Below are 26324 nucleotides of genomic sequence, written 5' to 3' on the forward strand. Positions count from 1 at the left end.
CTAAAGATCCTACAGCTGATAAAAGCAAACAATTGTCAAGTGTTGAGCATTCAGAGTTGACAAACGAGAAACGAGATGAAAGGGCCATAGAGTGTGTGTGACAACATTGAAAATACATTTAAATTAATAATAAATAAAATAATAATATTTATTATTTACAATATTAAAAATAAATAAGTGAGGTCATCAAAATGTCACTCAGCATTGTAATAAAATAATGATTCACTCTTTTCAGTTTGTAAACATGCCTGAAACATGCACAGCTTTGTGTAAGATTTGAGCTTTTCTTTCTCTTCTCTGAATCACCACAGAGCTCCTGTTTACTTTCTCCGGATATGTTTCATCATTTCATATATCATTATATAGCGACAACAATAACACCACAGTGACATTAAAACACTCAAAGGACATCTTTGTTTTCCAAAGATGGCTCCTGTCTGTATACGTGAAGTGGACTGTCTTTATAAAGTATCTTCTTATTAAACTCTCTGTACACTTACAAAGTTCTCAATGCTTCGGTTTGCAGACCCTCATTATGCTCCCGTTTTAGTGTGGGGCTATTTTGAGCCTTGTTAGTGGCTTCCCGTCGTGACCGCATTACCACCTCGGGTGTGCATTATTTTTCTAATAATTCAATGGCCTGTCGTCAATTATTCCTTACTTACTAAATCTATTTTAGTTTTTAAGTACCGGTAGGCTAAAGGCAGAGAGCTGTGTGCATTATTCTTCCCTTTGCCACATCATATCTCTGTGAGATGGGCTTTTCAGCTGTTTCAGCCTCACTGAAAACAAAGTAGGCCTACAGATCTCAGCTGAACATTGAGCATATGACTTTTGATAAATTGTGCAATAAATTGTGATAAATGCAGGCTCATTGCAGCCACTAATGTAGGGATAAATAGACCTGTCTTGCCAAATGGATTTCTATTCTTTTCTCTTTTTTTTTTACAGATTGCAAAGTGGCATTTTTTTTCTTTTCTATTTTTGAACTTGATACAAATTTTGACACAGCTGCACTTTTATTTTCTCTATTTTCTAAAGACTACTTTTTTTTTTTACTAAACTTGACTAAAACTTGACTAAAACCTTTTTGCGTTTTCGTCGACTAAAGCTTGACTTAAACCTTTTTTTGTTTTCGTCGACTAAAGCTTGACTAAAACCTTTTTTTGTTTTCGTCGACTAAAACTATTAAGTTTATAAGTGACTAAAATGTGACTAAAACTAAAAAGCATTTTCGTCCAAAAGACTAAGACTAAAACTAAAAGGGCTGCCAAAAACAACACTGCCACAATAGCAGCATTTTACCTTTTCATTTTCTCCACATTCCTCATCTATCCTCTCCCCGACATCTTGCACATCTTTGTTTCCCTTTACACAAAGCAGCTATATGTCCGTACCTCAGGCATGTGTAACACCTCAGAGGTGGATGTACATATGCTTTCACTAGGTAGCTCATATATCCATTTTGACCCTTTTTGGAAGTTTATCATCTTGAAAATACATTAAAAGGGACAGACTTGCTACTTTTTCTCCATTTATTGTTTCATTTAGTCTTTTTATATTTTTTACCGCTCCTCCTTGAATGTTCTTTTTGATATCGTCCAAATCCTCTTCAATTGGAATGCCCCATATTACTCCTTGAGTTCCCCTCCTTCCATGTATTACTTTTTTTGTCCACTACACATTTTATGCATATATTTCCAATGAGTAACACTTTATTACTCTGTTCCTCAGTTTTACACTTAACAATTAAGTTTACATCACAGAGAATTTTTGGCATTTCTATCTCTTCTTTCTTAGTTCCTTGGTAAGCACAATTGGACTCAATCCTATATGCTCATCCTCTTTCCTAAGCATAAGAACAACTTTAAATTCTTCCTTTCCACCTTTCTTCTAACCATTTGTTTATCTTCCAAATAACTATTTTCTTCCAGACCCCTTTTCTGACTCATGTTCGTTTTGTGTCTATACCCTTCATTGTGCCTTCTTCCTCTCCCCTGCTCTCTTTCCCCTCCTATTTCCTCATCCTCATACCACGAGCCGGCCATCCTGTCCCAGTCACTAACCAGCTCATGCCCTTCCGCCTTTGTCCTAGTGTCCACCTCGCATGAGCGTCGTTCGTCAAAGGAAAAGTCCCGTCTAGTGATGATTGGTTACAAGGATGAACTCCGGGCATGAACGAGCACACATTGGCCAGACACTAGAATTGCCCTGATGATTGACATTCACAAAACCTGACAAGCAACAACTATTTTAAATCCCACAGTGAGAACCTGGCTTTAATTAGTTCAGTCTTCCTCGTTCCCTGCCTGTTTGTCTTCTTTGTTACAGATTTGATTAGAGTCCTTAGTTCAGGTCTGTCTTGTTAATTAGTCTCATTAGTTCCTCTGTTTGTGGGGGACTTAAGCCCTGTTTAGTCCTATCCAGTTGTCAGTTCTAATGTCTTGTTTAGTTGGATGTTCTGTTCCTGAGCTTGTGACCGTTCATGACATTCTGTTTTGTGAAGATTTGAGTTTGTTCTTGAAATTAAAAATAAAGACTGCTGCACTTACATTTTATTTAATCTCTACTGCAACCTACAGTGACATTCAGTGTTCAAGCTCAAACCCTCTGTTGTCCTGGCTCTGTGAATGGGAAACAATAGTGGTTTGGACCGAGCCATAAACCATCCCAGCCAATCAAGCGTCAGCAGCATAAAGCGGAGGGTTTTCATTTGATTGGCTATTGAGCTAAAATGTCAACAACCTTTCACAAACCCATATTTGCAGACTCTGCTTTAAACTGTTTTCTGTTATTAACTAGGGGTGTGACGGTTATTATATAACCGTGAGACCGACGGTTATAGTTGAACACCGTCATTAGAACTCTATAACCGCCAAAACCGTGTTATTAAAATATTTTTGAATCAAAAAGACTCGAGAGGGAAATTGTATAAGCTGACGAGGGAAACGGAGGCAGAGTTAGTGGTGCTTCGGAGGCTGCTACTGCTGGAGATGATTCGGGAGAGGTCTGTGCACCACCCCTTCCCAAGAAGAGAAATCTTGGAGATCTCCTTAAGCCTAGTTCACACTACATGATTTTAAGCCCGATTTAAGCCCGATTTGCAAATCGTTGAGCTCGCCGACAGGTCAGGGTGTTATCGCGTGCAAATCGCGGGCGATGAACGATCGCCAATCTGTTAGTATGAAAGAGCCAACAACGCATCAAAGACACTCGCAGACGCCTCGCAGACGCGTCGCCGAGCCCAGGAAAATATCTAGCATGCTAGATATCCAGAGCTGTCGCGCGACTGAAGCTCACGTGATGTCATGAGCTACAGCCAATCAGAGCAAGGCATGGGTTGAGGTCTTGATGTCATGAGCTACAGCCAATCAGAGCAACGCATGGGTTGAGGTCACCGGGTAAAGACGCGGGTAAATACGGGATTTTCAAAGAAACACGGAAGACGAGTTTACAGAAAGATGAGCAACATGTCGTCAGAGCAAATTATCGCGCAAACAGTTTGCAGCACCAGTTTCTGTCTGACGTCCATATTCGCGCGTTGTCTTCTTCTTCGTCTTCTTTGCTGGGTATTGGCGCGCGTGCTGTTTCGCGTCATTTCCGGTTCGTTTTATCGCGTGATTTTTCGTGACAAAACGTGGTTTGTAGACCAGATAGAATCGTTGGGTGACAGAGTTGTTGTCAACTCGTGTAGTGCGTTACCTCCTGTTGCGGATCAATCACGTTGTGTCGTGTGGTCTGAACAGCTCAACAACTTGAACACTCCTGATTTCACAGAGAGCAAGTCATGTAGTGTGAACCGCACAGTTCAGCCCGACGTTTTAAAATCATGTAGTGTGAACTAGGCTTTAATAAACAGAGGTCTGAAATCTCTCTGCCCCTTTACCGATCAGAGCGCGCGCTGACACGGAGTTAACCCGCTATCTCCAATAGGGCTGTGCTCAGAATAACGATACAACGTCATGAACTCCTGACGATGCGCATATCGATACAGTCGTGCTTTTGAATGTAGCCAATTCAGGGCTCGAATTTCGGCGCGGGATTGCGGTTATTGCGCATAATTTTTATAATTCCCGCAGGTCTCCCACTTATAATGCGGGAAATTCCCATGTGCATTTAGGTTGTATTAGTAAATGAATCCACACAGCTTATAAAATCAAATCAGTCATTTTAAAACTTTCTGCAAAACGCAATTTCACAAACAGCGCGAGTGTTCAGCGGTGCTGAGTCTTCTCTCTCTCGTCTCTCAAATGGGTTGCAGAAGGCAAGCTCAAGCGCTGCAGGTGGCGATACTACACTCTCGCGTTTAGGAGTCGGGACATGATGAATATTCACTTGCACAATTGGGCAAGCATTGCATCGTAACTAACATTTATCATTTGCACGTCTTTTTAAGTCTTACCAGTTTAAACATTCAAGCGATTTTAAACTATTCAGTACTCGCGCGCTCTCAGAGATATTTTTCTCTGCGTGCTTAAATAGAGTACAGCTGCATCACAAACAGCTTGCGACTAACAAAAAGTTCTTTTTCGTGGATTATATCGCTTTAACCCTCTGGGGTCCAAGGTGTTTTTGGGGACATTTGTGCTTTTTTCAGTTGCTTATAAACATATTAATAGCAAAGGTGTAATTACACTCTATTTAGCACAAACAGGGCTACGATAATATGTGAGCAAAATGTATGTACATGTTTGCATTTTTGAGAGAATATTGTTTATGCATGGTTATTGAAAAAACTAAAACTTAAAGTTTCTGAAATAAGGCCACAAAACACATACTAAATATGTGTCCACAAGACTTAGACTTAGAGCCAAGACTAATGGGGGTTGTTGCCTAGAGTTTTTGCTTCAAAATGATCTGAAAATCATCCTGCCTAATCATTTACACAAAACAATACATTGATTTAAATTTTATAAGACACCTTTTATCTGGAAAGGCAATATGCGTGGACGCGTGTTCACACCTGAGAAGACAAAGGCCGGATAATGTGCCACATACATAATGAGCTGCATATTAATTAGCCTTTCACACAGGTCCCAGGGTCCCAAAGAATGCAAGGACAAAAGAAATTATCTATATATACATATTTTACAATTAGAAATTGTAACCAATTACAAATAGGTTACAATTACAACAACAATTACAATTTTACATTTTATATACAATTGTAAATTTATCATTTTGATGATTTTTATTACGAAAAATATTTAATAACTTCACTGTATTGTTGCCAAATTCAGTTCACACATAACTGCTGTCCTGATGGTTATACTACAACACTTATTTTGTAAAAAAATATTTTTGCATATTCCTTATGATTTAGATTTTTAAAAATGTATACAAAAATTAAGCTCTTTTTTCATGCATTTCTAAAAAAAAATAAAAAATGTTTCTTGCAAAAGCAATAACTTGAACTTTGTCTCCGACAAAGATCAAGTTACTGCCCATCAGTGATGTATTTGAATAAGGCATTAATGCAGTGCATAACAGTTTTTGAATATTTTTCATAATTATAAATCATAAAAAATATGCAAAAATATTTTTTCCAAAATAAGTTTTGTAGAATTATACATTTACAATTGTATTTACAGTTAAAAATATATTTTTCCCAAAATAAGTGTTGTAGTATAACCAACAGGACAGCAGTGATGTGTGAACTGAATTTGGCAAAATTACAGTGAAATGCAGTGAAGATATTGAATATTTTTCACAAGAATTATACATTTACAATACATTTACAATACAGTTAAAAATATTTTTTCCCAAAATAAGTGTTGTAGTATAACCAAAAGGGCAGCAGTGATGTGTAAAGTGAATTTGGAAACAATGCAGTGTATTACAGTGAAGTTATTGAATATTTTTCATAAGAATCATAAAAATTATACATTTACTATAGTATATAGTTAAAATTATTTTTTTTCCCCAAATAGGCCTAAGTGTTGTAGTATAACCAACAGGACAGCAGTGATGTTTAAACTGAATTTGGCAACAATACAGTGTTTTACAGTGAAGTTATTGAATATTTTTCGTAATAAAAATCTTAAATTATACATTTATAAGTTTATTTACAGTTAAAAAGATGTTTTTCACATAATAAGTGTTGTAGTATAACCAACAGGGCAGCAGTGATGTGTAAACTGAATTTGGCAACAATACAGTGATTTACAGTGGAGTTATTGAATATTTTTCATAATAAAAATCATCAAAATTATACATTTATAATTGTATATACAGTTAAAAATATATTTTCCCCAAATTAAGTGTTGTAGTATAACCAAAAGGGCAGCAGTGATGTGTAAACTGAATTTGGCCAAATTACAGTGAATTAAAGTGAAGTTACTGAATATGTTTCATAATAAAAATCATCAAAATTATACATTTATAATTGTATATACAATTAAAAAAATATTTTATTTTTTTACAAAATGAGTGTTGTAGTATAACCAAAAAGACAGCAGTGATGTGTGAACTGAATTTGGCAACAATGCAGTGTATTACAGTGAAGTTATTGAATATCTTTCATAAGAATCATAAATATTATACATTTACTATGTGTATACAGTTAAAAATATTTTTTTTCCCCAAAATAAGTGTTGTAGTATAACCAACAGGATAGCAGTGATGTTTAAACTGAATTTGGCAACAATACAGTGTTTTACAGTGGAGTTATTTAATATTTTCCATAAATATAATATAAATCATAAAAATTATGCAAAAATATTTTTTCCCCAAAATAAGTGTTGTAGTATAACCATCAGGACAGCAGTGGTGTGTAAACTGAATTTGGTAACACTATAGTGTGTGACAGTGAAGTTATTGACTGTTTTCGTAGTAACGCTTTTCGGGTTTTGCACTTTGCAGACGGTCCCTTCGGATCTGTCTCTCAGCAGCCTGCGCATAGAGAACAATGTATTTTATCCTTTGCGAAGGAAAGCTCGTTTCGAGGAAAAATAAGGTTGTAGCTGCTTGTCTACGTTACTACGATTAAAAAGAGGTGACATTTGTGTATTAACAACGTTTAGCTGAGGAGTTATTGGCCCAGTTCGAATCTGTGAATTTATTGCCAACTTTACTTGCTAACTCACCATCTGAAATTTACTACCTCATGATTTCAAAAGCACGCAACATGAGTACCATTTTGAAAGTCAAACTTTAGTAGCCTGTAATTATACTGTATGCTGGTGATCACTACTGGAATGAACTGCTACACTGAGGACATACAGACCAGAGGTGAGAAATAACTCTCTCTCAACAGGAAAATGATCTCCTTTATATTTACTAATCCATAACCAACCACAGGACAATCTTCAGACATGCATGGTGTTTTTGTATTTTGTGATTTACACATTTTGCAGATAATTTAGAATGCCTTTGAAAATAGAAAACTCTTTTTTTGTGATAATTTTGTCTGAATAATGTTGCAGTGTTATATTTTGATTGTTGTTGTTGCATTCAGCCAGTGGAGACAATACAATAGAATTCATTTTATTTCATCATGTTCAATTTATGTCGTGGCTCTGTAGCTTTAGCAGCAATATTTCCACGAGTGGATGTTTTTCATTGTTTTCTCTCTGTGCTTTATTGTAATAAATCGTGTGGTTTTGCAGTTGTATTTTTGCACTCATGATGATTGCACTCTTCGATACCTCCAAATTAATGCATGATTCATTATGTTGTGTGAAACCTTGCAAAATGAATTGTGACATATTGAAGAAATTGAGCATTTCTTCAAGCTTGAAGTAAAGAAACGTTTTTACTGTGCAATTATTCTCTGCATTAGATCAAATATACTTGCAATTCACCTAATATTACGGTGGCCCAGTAGTGCACAAAACAACGAAATTAAGCCACAGGTTGTCGCGGTGAAGGAATTTCCCTTGCGGTAATTTTGAGTGGCTCAATACGCGATTTGCGGTTTTACCGACATTTAGTACCTTTATTTATATTTATTTGTTGCTATTTAAATACGTGTTATGATGTGGTCAGCATACACAAAAACAATATAACCAATTACCAATTTAAACGAAACTAAACAGCGTCTCTGCGCATTGAAAGACTTGTCACTCAGCGCGCAGTTGTTACGCCAACGGACTGTCTTTGAGTGAGTCATTAAACCGTTCATTCAACGAAAACTTTCAAAAAAGCTGATTCCTTAAATGATAGATATAAGGTGTTAATTATTTTATAACTTTGAGTTCCACTTTTGGGCAAAGCTGAAGCAATGCTTCACTTAATAGAGACCAATGGCATTGATTCAATGCGTGACTCGCTGCTTTCCCCCCACGGCTTCCTCGCGCTGTGTAATGCTGACCAGCGCTGACGCCATTCATGGTAAATACCCTTACACGTTAAAAGGATGATAGCCTACGACAAATATTTCGCTTTCCTTGGAAAAGGCAACCTTTTCACGAATATACATGACTTGACTTCAAAGACAGACGCAGGTAATCGCACGCGCTCAGTCGATCACATTCAGTCTGTTTAGGCTTAAATCCAAATCCACGAATCCTCTGTACAAATCACCATGATAAACAGTCTTGTTATCATTATTAACTTATTTAACATTCAATACACATGGTAGGAACTACGAAGGGTGGCCTTATGAAAAAAGAAAACGCGGTTGCTGCGGTTACTTGCATTCCTCTGTGGTTGGCCTGTCAGTAGCGCGGTACTGCAATATTGCGGTTATCGCGACAGCCCTAAAATTAATCCATAACACAATGGAAATGAGCCAAAACAAAACAGAAAATGTACAACACAACAGAAATGAGCCACAACACAACGGAAATAAGCCACCACAACACAACGGAAAATGTAGCTAACACAACTAAATAAAGCCACAACACACCGAAAATGCTCCCGACCACTAGAGGGCTCTCGGTGCGCGATAAAGTTAGTTAGAGTCGGCAGTCTTAATAGGCTAGGCCTATATCAGTACCAGGATCCGTTTTAACAGTATGTAACCATTGTATATCAACATAAAATATTACTTCAAAATCACCTACATGAATAGATGATATTTATACCATAGACTGTAAAAAAAGATGGATGACGCCCCTTCACTATCTTCCATTGATGAAAAGTGAAGCCGCCAGTGTCCCGATCGGGTCCCGATCTAGGGGGTAATCCATCAGCCGGAAACTGAAGCCTCGTGGGAGCCGCCATTGTAGCAGAACTTCACCTGCTGTTAGCATTCCATTGACTCCCATTCATTTTGGCTCCACTTTGACAGCGAATAACTTTACATCTGAGTCGTCCAAAGACTTCATTTGTCCATTATTTATTTCTAAAGAAACACGACAATGTATAAAAGGCTCCATTACTTTGTATCTTGCTTTATGGCCCCATAGAAGCTGTTTTTGTAAAAATAGGCTAACGATTGCGTCATAACCACGTGACTCTCTGTTGCACAATAGACAGGAGGAGAAGCTTGCAGCAATCTTTTACTGTCTATGAGGCAATAGGGGGGACATGGAGGCATAAAGTCAAGGGAGAAGCCCATAGATAGAGAGTCCATAAAAGCAACGGGACAAAATATTTCAACAACGTTTTTGAGGAATTGGAAATAATTCGGTATGTGGCACAGCTACTAGAAGATTTACAACTGTCAGACAGTTTGCTCATGTCACATCTCCGTCGTCAAGCTCAATTTGAGCCTGTGCAGTCGCTCAGCCATCAGGAAGTGAGTGCTTCTAATGGGCTTCAGTTTTCTCCGTTGAAATCAAGGGGGTCGCTGTGTCCATTTCTTTTACTGTCTATGGTCCCGATATGGCGCTGACATCTTGGGACCTGCGTCTGCGCCATTGTGAGCAGGAAGTAAAGCCGCGAAATCAAGGCCCCGCCCTCACTCTCGCAGAATCAATTGCAAGCACGCCCCTGCACTTTTTTTCGGATATGCCGGATCGGTTAGCAGTTAGCACAATCTACTGCAGAACAACCCATTATGTCAGTGTGAAATAATTAGTTATGGAAATTTAGATTTTAAATTTAAAGCTCCAATCTCCTCAGTCCTCCGAGGATCCAAAAAAAAAGTCCGTTGGTGCTTCAGTGACTACTTCGCTCAGAGAATCTGTCAATCACAACTGTCAATCATGACGTCACACCACAGTTTTTATAGCATCAAGTGACTAACTAAAAATAAACTTATTTTAAAAAAACAAACACTTAAACTTACATCAGTGTGATAAAAACAGCAAATGACAGAAACCATCTTTGGAAAAAAGATACTTGAAGTGTAATTTAATTGTTTGGTTTCTCACCTCCCATTAAAGGTGCTCTAAGCGATGTCACGTGTTTTTTAGGCCAAAAAACATCTCCTCACTATCCGCTAGCTGCCTGTCCCCTGAACACACTGTAAAAAAACGCGGTCTCTGTAAAAAAAGACACCCCAGACTCCACAAAAGGCAACAAAAACAAACTAGGCTAACCCGCACCACGAAACATAACAAACTGTTCCAGCCAATAACCGACAAGAAGGATTTGGGATTTTGCGCAGATGAGGAGAAGGGAGGGTCTAGCTAGACTCCATTTTGTTTGACAATACTTTAAACGTCAACAAGAAGTCGCTTAGAGCACATTTAAATAACACGGAGAGAAACCCCGCCGGTTTATGACCTATACTAAGACTTTGGCTTCACTTTTCAGGGCTTGTGCGGCACGCTTGATTTATACTTGAGAATGCTTTGACGCGCTACCACAGCGCATGATCCCTAAGGGAACGTCTGGCAATTCCACCAAGTAGTTAAAACGTATAATTTATTATAATATAATTTGATAAATAAAAACCATTTGGTGGAATGCAGAATTACAGGAATATATTGGCACAATTTCACCTGTAATAAGTCAGTCTGGTCACTAGGAACCTACCACAAGCTTTGGGACATGAAAAAGAAAAACCTTTAAAGTAGGCCTACATTTTTTTTTTTTTTTAAATAAACAAATTTTGTACTGTGCATACAGAGAGCTATTGACACAATTTCACCTGTTTTAAGTCACCCTGGTTAATAGGAACTACAACCTTTGAAACATGATAAAATATTTTATTTATTTATTATATTGCAGAAATTTCCTTCGTTGTGTTGTACAGTCATTTTCCGTTCTGTTGTGTATTCATTTCGTTGTGGTGTTGCTTAATTTGTGTTGTGAACTTATGTTTGCTTTTTAAATTTCGTGTTGTGCACTGGGCAACCGTAAAATATGCGTCAGAAGATTTTGGTGTTTCTTGAAGCACGAAAGAGTAAATAATTAAAATAATATTTTCAAACTTACTTTAAACCGTCGTAAAAGTAGCCGTGGCTCGTACACTTTTCAGATGATGGCAGAATTATGGTTTATCTATTCTCATTGAAACTGATTGCAAGACAACGTTTGCTGATAAATTCTGTCATTTCTGCTAACCTTTCAGTAAATCGTCTATAATTAGCCTATTTAATTAGCACTTCCTTATTAGTCCTTGTTGTTTAAGTTTCACTCTTGGTGCAAATTTCCATAATTTTTTTTCTATTGCAGAATCAAAACCATGAATGCTGTAAATGCAGTTCAACTGTTCATTCTGGTTTGGACTTTTACTGCTGTCTGTCAAGCTGATTGTAAGAGAATAAACTTTCCCCTAGAAAGAGTGTGTGAGAATTTTGAGGAGGGACTAAATCTAAGATCATGAAGAAAAAAGGTCAAATTTGATTAAAGCCCAAGTGGCTCTTTAAACCTTTTGAATTTATCCAGTTTTGTCCAAGTGTTTGAACAATTACTTATTAATGACTAACACAATAGAGTGAAATCCATTACAGTCAGTGAGCAGTGAATTTTCTGCTAAAGTATGTGTTTATACACACTCTCTTTTACGTAAAATAATGTGTATACAGATAAGCACAAAATCACATTTTCAGTCAAGACTACAGGATCTTGTGTTTCTCAACTGACTCTGTCTGATGATTAAAAGAAACAGTCGGGGATTTTGTGTGCAGAGACTGTAGTGTATATATTACTATTGAATATATAAGCTATAATTCATTTTAAATAATAAAATATGTGACCCTCCGATTACCAGATATTAAATTCTGTTCAAACTCTAATGTACAAAAACACATGATGCAGTCGTTTTATTTATGAATAGGTTCTCGAGTGAAAGAGTCACTGTTTACTGAGATGTAAAAAAACAACAACAACAAAAAAAACAGATCTTTATAATTATTCAGTTGCTGGAACTGTGAGGAAAGAAGTAACTTTCACCTGCAGCGTCTCTCTGAAGAAGTCTGAACACTGCATTACATACTATAAGTTTCAATATCCTGAGAAATATAATGACTCTGCAATCTGTAGAGAAGATTTTCCTCTGGACTGTGAACAGAGAAACAGCTTCACATGCAGATTCAGTTCAACTACAGTAATGACGGGACAATTCAGATTCTTTATCCAAGCAAACTGTAGCAGGACACAAACTGCATTCACTGTGAACATAACAGGTACCGTATGTAATACTGTTGTTTATAATTCAATAAATGTTTGCAACTATACTTTTAATTTCAATCTACTAACAGTGATTCAATCTATCAAATCTGTTAACAGAGACCAGTAAACCTGAAACTGTCACTGAAGTTCCGGGTAAGAAATATATTAAATTGTTTACTGAGTTACTTATGAAACACAGAAAACTGCTGTTTAGTCTCTTGTCAGAATGTTTATCATTTTAAAACCGCAAAATCCCCAGTGTTAAATTAACACTCCTCAGTGTACATGTGTCCACAATACAGAGTGTTAAAAGTAACACTGAAGCAGTGTTGAAGTTAATGAGATAATTGTGTGATTAATTGGGTGATAATTGACCATTATTGAAGACAGCTGATGATAATAAGCAGAATCATTGAAACAAAAAGACAGAAAAAAATAGAAGAGATGAGCAGAAACACAAGAACAACAACTTCTAGCCACAGCCTTAGACAAATCAACAAGAGTGAAAAAAAGACAATAAATGTCTCAAGATCTCAGTAGAGAAGGATTAAACAACTCCACCAACAGCATTACCAGCTTCACTTATTACTAACCAGATTTACTTAATTTCTGTCATATGTCTACAGAAGTTCTTTAGATGTGGATGCTTTATTGAAAATAATAGTTTTGTTTGAAGTAACCATTATGGTGATTATTGTTTACTTTAGTTGGGCTCTGGACCCTTGACTTTGCAATGTTAGTTTGTGGTTTTTCTTACAGTGTGTTTAACAAAACACATAATTTGTTGCAAAGCATGCCAAAAGCAAAGATGACCTGGTGATGTTGGTTATTGTTTGATGGTCATTAAGTGGGTTTATCTGATCTCATACCTGATTAATGGTGTGTTACTATTATTCAAATAATTTCACTGTCAACTTTTCCATGGTTCAGATCAGATGTTTTGTCATTTGACTTTTTAAAAAAATTGTGCACAAATACCTTTTAGACTAACAAAGACATCAAGAATCAGCATATGAATCTCAGCAATGGTGACATGCTGCAATGCATGCTGGGAGCCCTATAATAAGACTCATCCATGACTCCCAGCATGCATTGCAGTATGTCACCGTTGTTGAGATTCATACGCTGACTCTTGATGTCTGTGTGTCCAAATGGTTTAAAAAAAAATAAACAGTATTATTCTTCAGATTGTCAAAACACTGCTGTATATCAAGATGTGCAGATAAATGAACACTTCATCAATAATGGGACAAAAATATCACCAGTTTAGTCAGAGTTTACACTGGATAAAATCAGTGAATCAGGTTACTACATGATCTTTATAATCAACAAGTAGTCAACATCATCTGATCTAATTTTCTCTGTCTGCTGTAACAAAAAATAAAGCAAGAGAAAAACTAGTGAACTTATTAAATTCAGGAGGAATATGCCCAAGCCTATTAACACTTCCCGTTGTTAGTTCTTCCGGCATCCGGCCTGCATGTGTAATAGAGGGCAATTAGAGCTAGAGTAGAATATCCAAATCCATTTACCAGTTACACTAAGATTATATGGGCACACAAATTCATGAAATGTTAAAAAGCCAAGTCAAACTACCTAACAAAAGCAAACACTATTCACAATACTGGTGACATCAAAATAAACTTATTTTCAATAATATATCAACATCTAATCCTCTGTTAATTCTCAATAAGAACTTCTGTAGATGTATGACAGAAATAAAGTCAGTCTGGTTAGTAATATGTGAAGCTATTAATGCTGTTTCTGTCAGGACCACTATCGTCAAATATGATTGACAGTTAGCATACAGTTAGGATTGTGAGTATGGTTCTGTTCTGGGCGAGAACTCCCTGCGCATTCATGCAGTCTAACATGTATAAGAGCAGCAATAACCCGCCATAGAGTAAACAGAACAGAACCAACATGAATGTATTACAGATATAATTAATTCAAGATTTTAAAGTACAACATAATTCGAGTGTTTATTCTGATTCGAGGGGAATCAGAATGCCAAATCCTGATTGTAGACAGGTGGAGCTGGGGATGGAGGAGGGTAATCAGCTCCTGAGAAACACGACAATAGGCATCGTATTCCTATAGGTAGACGTGAATCAGCTGATGCGAGCTTGACTAACGTGACCTGCCAGAACTGACGCTACGCTTGATTTGTGGAGTTGTTTAATCCTCCTCTGCTGAGATCTTAAGAGATTTAAAGGGGTCATGAACAGAGAAATCAAATTTTCCTTGAGGATTTGGCATGTAAGAGGTCATCATATTATAAGAATATCCTGAAAGTTTCAGAACTGAAAACATCCTTTGTCCAAAATCAGCTTTTATTGTTACCAGGCCCAGCGAACGACTCGTCCTGGAATGTGCCTTTTTATGACGTAATAAGGTGGTGAAGGACCGCCTCTTCAAAAGAAGATCAGCTTTGGCTCCGCCCACTGGTGTTAGTGAGATGAGGAAAAGAGAAGAGCAGGGTCACTCACTGGACTAAAAATAACATTACCTTCCAAAGGATCCTAATGCTGGGAATGTGGTTGTTTATTTTCCACAATATATAGAAAGCGATCAAAGAACGCTCTGTTTACAATAGCTGTAGCTGTCAATCAAAACAGTGCATGCTGGAGCTGTCAATCAAATAGCGCGTGTTTATCACTGAATGAGTTCTGGACTCGTGCCAAAACTCCCCTTATAATCAACGAATCTTTTATTTACATTGTGTTTGCACTGTTAGTTGTGATGAAAGTATTCATTAGTGCGCAGCAATCGAGTTGCAATGACGAGATCGCTGCATAGCCTATGTCTGTGATCGGCTCATCACTTCAACCTTTCATGCAACTATCTAAATATAATGCCATAGATCAGTGGTTCTCAACTCCAGTCCTCGGGACCCACCGCACATTTTGTATGTCTCTCTTATCTGACACACTCAGTTCAGATCAAGGAGTCTCTCCTAACGAGCTGGTGATCTAAATCAGGTGTGTTAAATAAGGAGACATAAAAAATGTGCAGAGCAGTGGGTCCTGAGGACTGGAGTTGAGAACCACTGCCATAGATCTAAGTGCATTGTTTTAATTTTCACTTTTCAGGAGTAGTTAACTTTGAGAGCAGTAATAGTAAAAACGTGCTAAAAGTTTTCGAGAGAGTTCCACATGTAATACTAGCTATTTCATATACAAAGCTGTTAGCCAATCACAGCAGTGGGCGGAAGTCTAACACAGACACACCCCTTCAAATCAGAGGGCTGGAATCAGGTTATGACAATTTTTTAAGTAAAAATCATACTAACATTATAAGTGCACTTCAGGAAACACTATGAAAGAATAAAACAATGCAGTTCATGACCCCTTTAATATCTTTTATCTTCAGTTGATTTAAGGCTGTGGCTGGACGTTCTTGTGTTTATCTTTTTTTCTGTCTTGTTTCAATGATTCTGCTTATTATCATCAACTGTCAATTATCATCTAATTAATCACTTAATTATCTCATTAACTTCAACACTGCTTCAGTGTTACTTTTAACACCCTGTATTGGACACATATGTACACTGAGGAGTGTTAATTTAACACTGGAGATTTCGCTTAGAAGGTCTAAGAAGGAAACATATGTATGATCATGGTCTCCCAACAGATGCATCTCTAGATATTTCAATCCGCATGATTTTAGAGATGTTTAGATTTAGGGATGTTCTAATGCTTGGTAGGCTGAAGTTGAGTTTATTATTTAAACAATTATTTTAATTGCACCTTTTCAGATCTAAAACCACAGATATTAATATTAACAACAGTGGCGGGATCTGGATCAGAGGAGAGTCCTGGAACACACAATGATTTTTGTTCTAGGTACACTGTCATCGCTGCAGTTACGGGCTGTTTCATCTTCATCTTCATCATCATCATCATAGTGATAATCATTTGCAAAAAGAAACCAAACTACAGCAAACCTTGTGGATTCCAGAGGAGGATATTTCTGGGCCATAAACATGATGGTAACAACAGCAATTTCCAAGAGCAAAATCCAGAAAATGAGATTTAATATCACTGACTCAGCAGAATGAAAGTATTGAGTTTTGTTTGACTTTAAATATGAAGACAAAAGCTTCATAGGAACTCCATAAAATATATCTGTTGTTCATACATTACTATCTGTTTTATCTAACAACTGATCTGTCTTACTCTGGTTGTAGGTTTTAAAACTCTGTTTCTGTTTTATACTGATTTCTGTGAAATAATGGTATATTATTGATCTCTTTGATCAGTGTGTATGATCAGTACATGTATTCGTCCCTAACCTTCACGGTACAGACGTAACAGTTCGGTGCATACAGTCAGATAATGAATACAGTCATTCACTGGCGATCTACACTCCAGTCCAGAAGGGGGCAACACTGTTTGCTAACCTCTACAACAGGAAAAGAGCAGAAGAAGAAGAGACAATATATGCACCAATCCAAAACAAGGGCCCTGTCCCATATGGCAAACTTCAAATGCAATTTACATTTGTCTATTTTAAGTTGTTTCTGCTGTTATAATGAGACAAAATCATTTGGCATTGTGTTGTTTTGTGTCTTAAAGGTGCAGTGTGTGATTTTTAGCGGCATCTAGTGGTGAGGTTACGAATTGCAACCAACAAAAGTTACGATGCCCGACAGGAAAATATGTCATCGTCTGAGACAGCAGAGAGTAGCAGTTCAGCAATGAGGTTTCTTTACAAGGATAAATTAAGAAATAATGTTTACTTAATTATTCAGTAAAACTATGTTATTGGGAATATTATTGTTACTTGTTCATCATTATGTCAGTGTTTTATTCGCTGAAGTAAGCTTGCTTCCTTGCACGAAGAGCAACATAGTAACGAAATGCGTTTGTCCGTTTAGGGCCACTGTAGAAACATGTCAGCGCATTTCAATGTAAGGGAACCCGCGGTGTGTGTAGATAGAAACTGCTCATTCTAAGGTAATACAAATATAACGGTTCATTAAGTAAGGTCTTTATACACCACTGAAAACTTCTTTTGCAAGGTAGTGAGTTCAGGCTCTGTAGCGCTGTGTGTTCGCTGTTGGCTACGCTTGAAACATGACCACACAATATGTCGACCTCCATAGAAGGGGGCGCCCGCGGTTATGGAGATATAAATGTCTCATTCTAAGGTAATAAAAACATAACAGTTCATTATGCAAGGTCTTTATACACCACTGAAAACTGGTTATGGATCTTATATTGCATTTCTGTCAATAGATCCTCAGAAATATTACACAATGCACCTTTAAGTCTCGCTACTGTCCAGTGATGAAATACGCGTGTCTGGAAATGAGAAGTGTCAGGTGCCGCTTCACTCGCTGTCTCCTCGTGGAAAAGTGAAGCAGGCTCAGATGTAGATGCCACTTTTTCTCCTTCTCGCTCATCTTTCCGTGATTTCTCCAAAAAGTGTAATATTGAACTTTGTGCTTCCGTCCTTGTCAGCGCATGTTAACTCTCACGCGCAAAGAAAAGTAATCTCTGAAAAAAGTTTTATTTTCCATTTTTCTATTCATGTTGTACTTTTATAACACAACAGATGCTTTTCAGTTTTGTAGCTGATTGTGACCAAATACTATTTTGCAAGAGTGCATTCTGTTTACTGCTTATTGTGCTTAATACACTAAAGGAGCTTGTACTGTAATTTGCACTACTGTCTGATAAAAAATAAATGAAAAGAAACCTAGCATTGGGGATTTGTTGCTTTTTCCTGTTTTACTGAACTCGTATCGAACGGTTCGAACCGTGACCCCAAAACCAAGGTACGTACCAAACCATGAGTTCTGTAATATTTTATAAAATGTGTGTGTGTATTTATGTAGGCTACTGTATGTATATGTATAATATTATATATATATATATATATATATATATATATATATATAGCCTATATATACAAAGTATAGGCATATGTTTATGCATATATGGATATATATATATATATATATATATATATATATATATATATATATATTATATTAGTTTTGCAATATCTTTAAGAACTTTTTGAAGCGGCAAAGTGGTAGTTGCATAGCTCTCAATGGAGGCACAAAAATCTCAGAATTCATCAAAAAGATCTTCATTTGTGTTCTGTCATGATACATCGAGCAGACAACCAGGTGTTACAACTCTTAGTTTGTATTCAACAAACGCACTGTCGTCTCTGTGACAGTCTCTTGTCTATCGCACCGCCGCTGTAACCCTGCAGTAAACAGTCCATCACAATCTCCTGTGTTTACATATCACCACAGTGTTCACATATCACCACAGTGTTCTGAAGATAAACGAAAGTCTTACGGGTTTGGGACGACATGAGGGGAGTAAAGTTGTAAGGAACACTATATTGAGTCTAATCTTTAGTTTAAACTGATAATCGTTTGTTTTACTTGCATTTCCCCTATTAAATCCAGTCACGCATCTGCTCTTCTGCCACTCAGTCCGGCTGAGGGGGCGTGTTCCGGCGGGAAAGTGACGTTAATGCATTCCCTCTATTGTCAATAATTCCACCCCTCCCTCACTTTCGGTTCTGGTGCTGCGGTTCTGAAACTGGTGGTGCTGCAGGTCTGCAGCTGGATATCTCTAATGTCTAGCAACGCCCTTGTCACAGACAATGTCGTCTCTGCAGGCAAAGGGAAAAACCCTAAAGCCAGATCCAGCGCGACAAATCTCCACGCCTTACGTCATGAAGGGAGATTTGTGAGATTTAAAAATACACCAAGACTGTCTATGTGTTCTGAGACCAACTGAGTCATTTTAAAAGGGAAAGTTTACTATCCTTTATAAAGCTGGAGTGCGCTGTAGAGAGAGTCAGAGTGAATGAACTCACACGCTGAAGACATACAGACCAGAGGTGAGCAATAACTCTCTCTCAACAGAGAAATAATATTATTTATATGTACTAATTCATAACCAGCCACAGGAAAATCTTCAACACATGCATGGTATTATGTGATTTACACATTTTGCAGATTTGTCAATATGTCTTTTAAATCTTTTTAATAGTCTTTTAGCCTATAGAAAACAGTTTTTCTGCGTGTTTGTGATCATTTTGTCTGATTAATGTTGCAGTGTTGATTCTATTTGTGTTTGTGTTCAGCCAGTGGAGACAATGCAATATAACATTATATCATCAAGTTCAATTTCTGTCGTGGCTCTGTAGATTCAGCAGCAATATACACTCACCTAAAGGATTATTAGGAACACCTCTTCAATTTCTCATTAATGCAATTATCTAATCAACCAATCACATGGCAGTTGCTTCAATGCATTTAGGGGTGTGGTCCTGGTCAAGACAATCTCCTGAACTCCAAACTGAATGTCAGAATGGGAAAGAAAGGTGATTTAAGCAGTTTTGAGCGTGGCATTGTTGTTGGTGCCAGACGGGCCTGTCTGAGTATTTCACAATCTGCTCAGTTACTGGGATTTTCACATACAACCATTTCTAGGGATTTACAAAGAATGGTGTGAAAGTGGAAAAACATCCAGTATGCTGCAGTCCTGTGGGCGTGCTCTAAGTTTTAAGCCAGCCCAACAGGAAATCAGCTATTTTGGTCTGAATGTGGATTTTTTTTTATATTTCAGACTCTTGAGTTTTTAGCTACTCCTCCTAAGTGGTTTGTTTTATTCACACCAAACTTTTTCAACATGATGAAAATACATTTAAGATGCTAAATTGTGAACGGATATTGAATATCTTAAAGGGATACTCCACCAGTTTTTCTTATTAAACTATGTTATTCCCTTAACTAAGACGATTTGATACATACTTCTCTCGTCTCAGTGCGTGCACTATATCGCTCTGAATTGCCGCAAAACTATGTTAGCACTTAGCTTAGCCCATGCATTAAATATGGGCCAAGCAGAGAAGCGACCAAACACTTCCACGTTTTCCCTATGTAAACACAGTTACTCGAGTAGTGTAACTTGACCTGGGCTGGTGACACAAAATAAACCGTTGCGCTTTTCTAAGCGTTTAAAATTGATGACTATATTGTATGGCGGAAGTGCTTTTGAGCACTTCGACTTGGCGCAATAATATCTTCACTTGTGAAAAGTCCTCTTACCGGCTCCCGCTTCCTCTCGTTGTATTGACGGAAATGTCAGAGGGAGAGGAAGCGGGAGCCGGTAAGAGGACTTTTCACAAGTGAAGATATTATTGCGCCAAGTCGAAGTGCTCAAAAGCACTTGTTATGGTATTCCGCCATACAATATAGTCATCAATTTTAAACGCTTAGAAAAGCGCAACGGTTTATTTTGTGTCACCAGCCCAGGTCAAGTTACACTACTCGAGTAACTGTGTTTACATAGGGAAAACGTGGAAGTGTTTGGTCGCTTCTCTGCTTGGCCCATATTTAGTGCATGGGTTAAGCTAAGTGCTAACCTAGTTTTGCGGCAATACAGAGCGATATAGTGCACGCACTGAGACGAGAGAGGTATGTATCAACTCGTCTTAGTTAAGGGAATAACATAGTTTAATAAGAAAAACTGGTGGAGTATCCCTTTAAACGGTTTTGTTATGAAACGTCTCATATCTTCTAAAAATTTAATTATACACCATTTATTTTTATATAAAATTAAACAAATATTAGAACTAAACTCATTTTATTTTTTTCAATTCAAGAAGTATGAAAAAGTATAAAACAGGCTATTTAGTGCATTTGGTTAAACAAAAAATCATACATGGGGCTATACTGCCCTCTTGTGTCCAAAATGATATCAACATAGTACATAAATCTTTTTTATCAGGTATGCCTATTGTATTTATATATAAATATATTAGGTATGTGGCTGTGAGGATATTTTCCCACCGGTTAATCGACGTGTAACACCAGCGAGGGCTTTTAAATCGCTAATATAAAAGTGAAAGTAAAGTACAGATTTATGCACGGACTTTGATAATGGTGGCGCTCGCAGTGCGCTTGAATTAATTCCTATGGAAGTAGAAATGAAAAAAACGTCCGCTTTGTTCTTCTCGCTCCTCGCCATGGACGTCGTTATGAATGCCAGTGCAGCCGCATACTTTTTAGTGTCACTTTAAAATTAGCGCAATATCGGGACGATTGCTTGAACTGTGAGTTCAATAGCCTATTATTTTTGACGGAAAACACAACAAAAGAGTACAATGACAGATTAAGCTTAAATAGGCGCTTTTACACAAAATATTCCGTCATCATCTTTTCAGTCAGCTCTTCACTCTCGTGATTAATGAAATTTGACTCCAGTTGCTGATCTTTGCTGCCTGCAACTTAGTTCAGCTCACCATTTAGTAAGCAAACACGTTCAGGTTTTAAAGGGGACCTATTATTCCCCTTTTCACAAGATGTAAAATAAGTCTCTGATGTCCCCAGAGTGTGTATGTGAAGTTTTAGCTCAAAATACCCAACAGAGATTTTTTTACAGCATTTTTAAATTGTCACTTTTTGACGCTCAGAAAAACGCACCGTTTTAGTGTGTATCCCTTTAAATGCAAATGAGCAGCTGCTGCCGGCCCAGAGGGCGGAGCCTCACGAGCTCGCAGGAAGTGTGTCAGGACAATCTATCATCTCACGAATGATAATATCAAAACATAAACTTTCAGTAGCCGTGTTCATCTGTGTTGCCAACTTACCGCCTTTGTCGCTATTTTTAGTATACTTATACTTTTCAGACCCCTTTAGCGGCATTTTTTTAAAAAAGCGACTAGCGACAAATCTAGCGACTTTTTAGACAAACCTCAGTAACCTCCAGATGTTGCCAGTACTGTTCTGCGAGCGTGAGGTCTTGCTCTCTCCCTGCCGTCACTCTTTCTAACTGCGTCTACTTTGTTCTACCAGAAAGACTCGGGAGAGAAGATACTGTACAATTATGCATTTTATTAACAGCCCAGCAAGCAATAAAGTTCTTTGGCGTAGGCCCCGTCCAAAACTCGCGATCCGAGGGTACTGATTCTGCATTTCCTGCCTGAAGATGAAGGCAGGGGCGCAGCCGACCCCCCCCCTTGGGGTTTTGGAAGGGACCGACCTGGTGGTGGTGGAAAGGATGGAGCGAAGACCGTCTTGGTGGAGGTGGGGAGGATGGTGGAAAGTGAAAGCGTCAGCATCTGCGAACTCAGACGAGTGTAAGTAAGGATCTTTTATACTTCACGTATTAGAACGCGATTGGATAGATGAGAAGGTAATACATGACGTAACAATTGAGTCTTCCTGGCGGAACTTACGCTACGCTTTCATTACTGCAGTGAATGGCTGAGACGAGGAGCAGCACATTCATGTGTTGAGCGCGCGCCAGTTTTTTTTTTCCCCACGGACTTGTCACTTGCTTCTCTTTTGTTTTATTTTTAAAGAGTTTTGTTTGACCATTTTAATTTTCTTGTGCTTATTACTTGTAATACTCACTATCACAGAACTTTCACCCAGTTCCCGAACTCTCTCAATTCAGATAATTTTACACATATAAAAAATTTTAGTCATTCACTATATCATAGCTACTTGTTCTATTGTCTGACAAAAATAATATAGGTAATGAGAACAGCTTTATTGGACATTCAGCTGTATTATATTATATTATATTAAAATACAGAATGTGAGCTTAAATTTAGAGAGAAAACACATTAGGCAGGCAGAACGCAAGTACGACGCGATAGCGTCATTGATATGCTAATTAGCGTATGACGTCATTTAGCGACTTTTAGGGAAGGCGTTAGCTACTTTCCTTTGAAAATAGTTGGCAACAGTGGTGTTCATTTCGACCCGGAGTCGGACAGTAATGCCCACAGAGCCAGATAATATATGCTGTATGGAGATTGAACAGGTATAGTCTAGTTTAATTACGGTTATAACTTGTTTTTCCATCTTTCTTTTATCCACTATTAGTACAAGCCTGTTGTTGCGGGCCGCGTCCGAATGTTGTAAAAATGTACTGATGAGTTCAATGAAGTTTATCGTACATCACACAAAAGATGAAGCGTCAATTTCACTCTAGAAAACCACTGTAAGAGCTGAATAAACACTGTATAAGAAGTCCGCATTAAAGTATTATCCATAAACTCCCTCCCCCTCCCTTTCATTATTACCTTTTCGTTACAACTAACAGTAAACAAATATTATACCTTTTCAGGGGGTGCTTAATAAACTGGTAAACTGTATATCCGTAAAACAACTCCTATGAACTGTAATAATTGTGTGCGCTCTCACTTTCATCACTGCCATCACTGCCACGTTAGGCCTATCGCTCCAGTAAATAAATAGAGCTATTTGGATTAATACATCCAGCTACACAACACCGACAACGCTTGGGAGACATTCTCGTCGGTGCAGCAATGGCGGATGTGTACAACTCTCAACTCGCTGTGAACTCGATCAGGGCGGTTCTATGTTAGAACGGCAGTAGGCTTGTTCGACTTGAACCAGCGTTGCATAGACCGATAGGTTGATGACATCAAAGTACCGCGAGAGCGATTCAAAAGCATAAGGAGCCGTCTGCTCTCTAATCGCTCTCGCGGTACTTTGATGTCATCAACCGATCGGTCTGTGCAGCGGCGGTTCAAGTCGAACAAGCCTGTGTCTGTCAACACACGTGGGCGGGCTTGTGGCTTTAGTGCCGTCACTAAAGCCGCATTCTGAAAACAGGTCGTTGGGAGACACTGCTTATGATTTATGGGGATTAAAAAAAAAGGAGTGGGTGGATTTTTATCACTGCAGGGTGGTTGTGTACACACACTGTCATCACACATTTATGTCCAAACACCATGCAAAAGTGAATTTTGCATAATAGGTCCCCTTTAATTGTAGTGACTAAATTATTTTATTAAACACACACACACACACACACACACACACACACACACACACACACACACACACACACACACACACACACACACACACACACACACACACACACACACACACACACATTACTGTTCTAATCAGATCAGGCAAGTAATATTCTGTCTTGTCCCTTAAAAAAAATATTTATGTATGTACATATATATATATATATTAATGTATATATATGTGTAGTATATATATATATATATATATATATATATATATATATATATATATATATATATATATATAGCTGCGAGCAGCGATGAAAGGGCCAAAGCCGGCGGCACCGCAACCCCGGTGCCTTTAGTTACCTAAAGCCACCGGCTTGGGCCCGTCATCGCTGCTCGCAGCTATATATATATATATATATATATACATATACATATACATATACATATACATACATTAATGTATATATATATTTTTTATTTTTTTTCAAATTGGTTTCTTGAACATGACAATGAGTTCACTTTGCTAAAATGGCCCCCACAGTCACCAGGTCTCAACCCAATAGAGCATCTTTGGGATGTGGTGGAATGGGAGCTTCGTGTCTTGGATGTGCATCCCACAAATCTCCATCAACTGCAAGATGCTATCCTATCAATATGGGCCAACATTTCTAAAGACTGCTTTCAGCCCCTTGTTGAATCAATGCCACGTAAAATAAAGGCAGTTCTGAAGGCGAAAGGGGGTCAAACACAGTATTAGCATGGTGTTCCTAATAATCCTTTAGGTGAGTGTAATCTTGAATGGATGCGTTTCGTTGTGTGCTCTGTGCTTTATTGTAGTAAATCATTGTGGTTTTGTGGTTGTATTTTACACCCGTGAGTCTCTTCAACCCCTCCATATTAATGCATGATTCATTATGTTGTGTGAAACCTCGCAAAAGTATTTAATTAAATTCTGACATCTCTGCTGAGCTTATAGTAAATCATCTCTACTAATCTCTAGCACTCCCTTATTTGCAGAATCAAAACCATGAATGCTGTAAATGCAGTGCAACTGTTCGTTCTGGTTTGGACTTTTACTGCTGTCTGTCAAGCTGATGGTAAGAGAATAAACTTTCCCCTAGAAATTTTGAGGAGGGCGTTATCTAAGACATTAATAATAAAAAAAGGTCAAATCTTGTGTTCCTCAACTGACTCTATCTGATGCACATGATTGAAAGAAACAGTCAGAATGTTGCATGCAGAGACTGTAGTGTATATATGTAGCAATGTTCAGGGAAGAAGGCGGCGGGAACCGGCGAACAATCAAATAAACTTTATTTAAAATAAAATAAACAAACCAAAATACCGCCAGCAGCCCCTCGCGGACGACTGCTGGCTACCGAAAATAAATATAAATGCCAGCAGCCCCTCGCGGATGACTGCTGGCTTAAATAACATACACATACAAAAACCAAACACCACTAAAACACAGGCCTGTTCCTCTCTCGATCATCAACGTCGTCGCTCCTCCTTTATGCTTCCGCTCCTCCGTGAGAGATGCGAGACCGGTGTGCTTCACAGGTGTTGCTCATTAGCAATCGCACAACCGTCCTCGCGCCGTTCTCTCACGTCCCTCGGCCGTCCCTCGCCACAATATATTACTATTGAATATATCTAAGCTATAATTAATTTTAAATAATAAAATATGTGACCCTCCGATTACCAGATATTAAATCCTGTTCAAACTATAATGTACAAAAACACATGATGCAGTGGTTTTATTTATGAATAGGTTTTCAAGAGAAAGAGTCACTGTATGTGCATTATATCCACATGGACACAGACACATAAAGTCTGATATGTTAAAAGTTTACTGAGATGTAAAAAAAAAACGCAGATCTTTATTATTATTCGGTTATTTTTCAGGTGACATCAGTGTAAGCTGTGCTGATGTGACTGGAACTGTGTGGAAAGAAGTAACTTTCACCTGCAGCGTCTCTCTGAAGAAGTCTGAATACTGCATTAAATTGTATAAGTTTTATTACACTAAGAACAATAGTGACTCAACAATCTGTAAAAAAAACCTTACTCAGGACTGTGAACAGAGAAACAGCTTC

At 37.8% G+C, this 26324-nt stretch overlaps 1 protein-coding gene and 1 long non-coding RNA gene across 2 annotated transcripts in view; both read left to right on the forward strand.

Moving 5' to 3' along the window:
* LOC143709682 (uncharacterized) overlaps nucleotides 1–26324 on the forward strand; it is a 66296-nt gene that overhangs the window by 32286 nt on the left and 7686 nt on the right. The window lies entirely within an intron of this gene.
* LOC143709689 (uncharacterized) lies at nucleotides 19071–26251 on the forward strand. Its single transcript, XR_013194382.1, has 3 exons — nucleotides 19071–19317; nucleotides 25246–25325; nucleotides 26134–26251. It is a non-coding gene; the product is annotated as an uncharacterized LOC143709689 (long non-coding RNA).

Source organism: Siphateles boraxobius, unplaced genomic scaffold, assembly GCF_051911475.1.
Source record: "Siphateles boraxobius isolate OS27281-9 unplaced genomic scaffold, OSU_SipBor_1 46, whole genome shotgun sequence".
Lineage (NCBI taxonomy): Eukaryota > Metazoa > Chordata > Actinopteri > Cypriniformes > Leuciscidae > Siphateles > Siphateles boraxobius.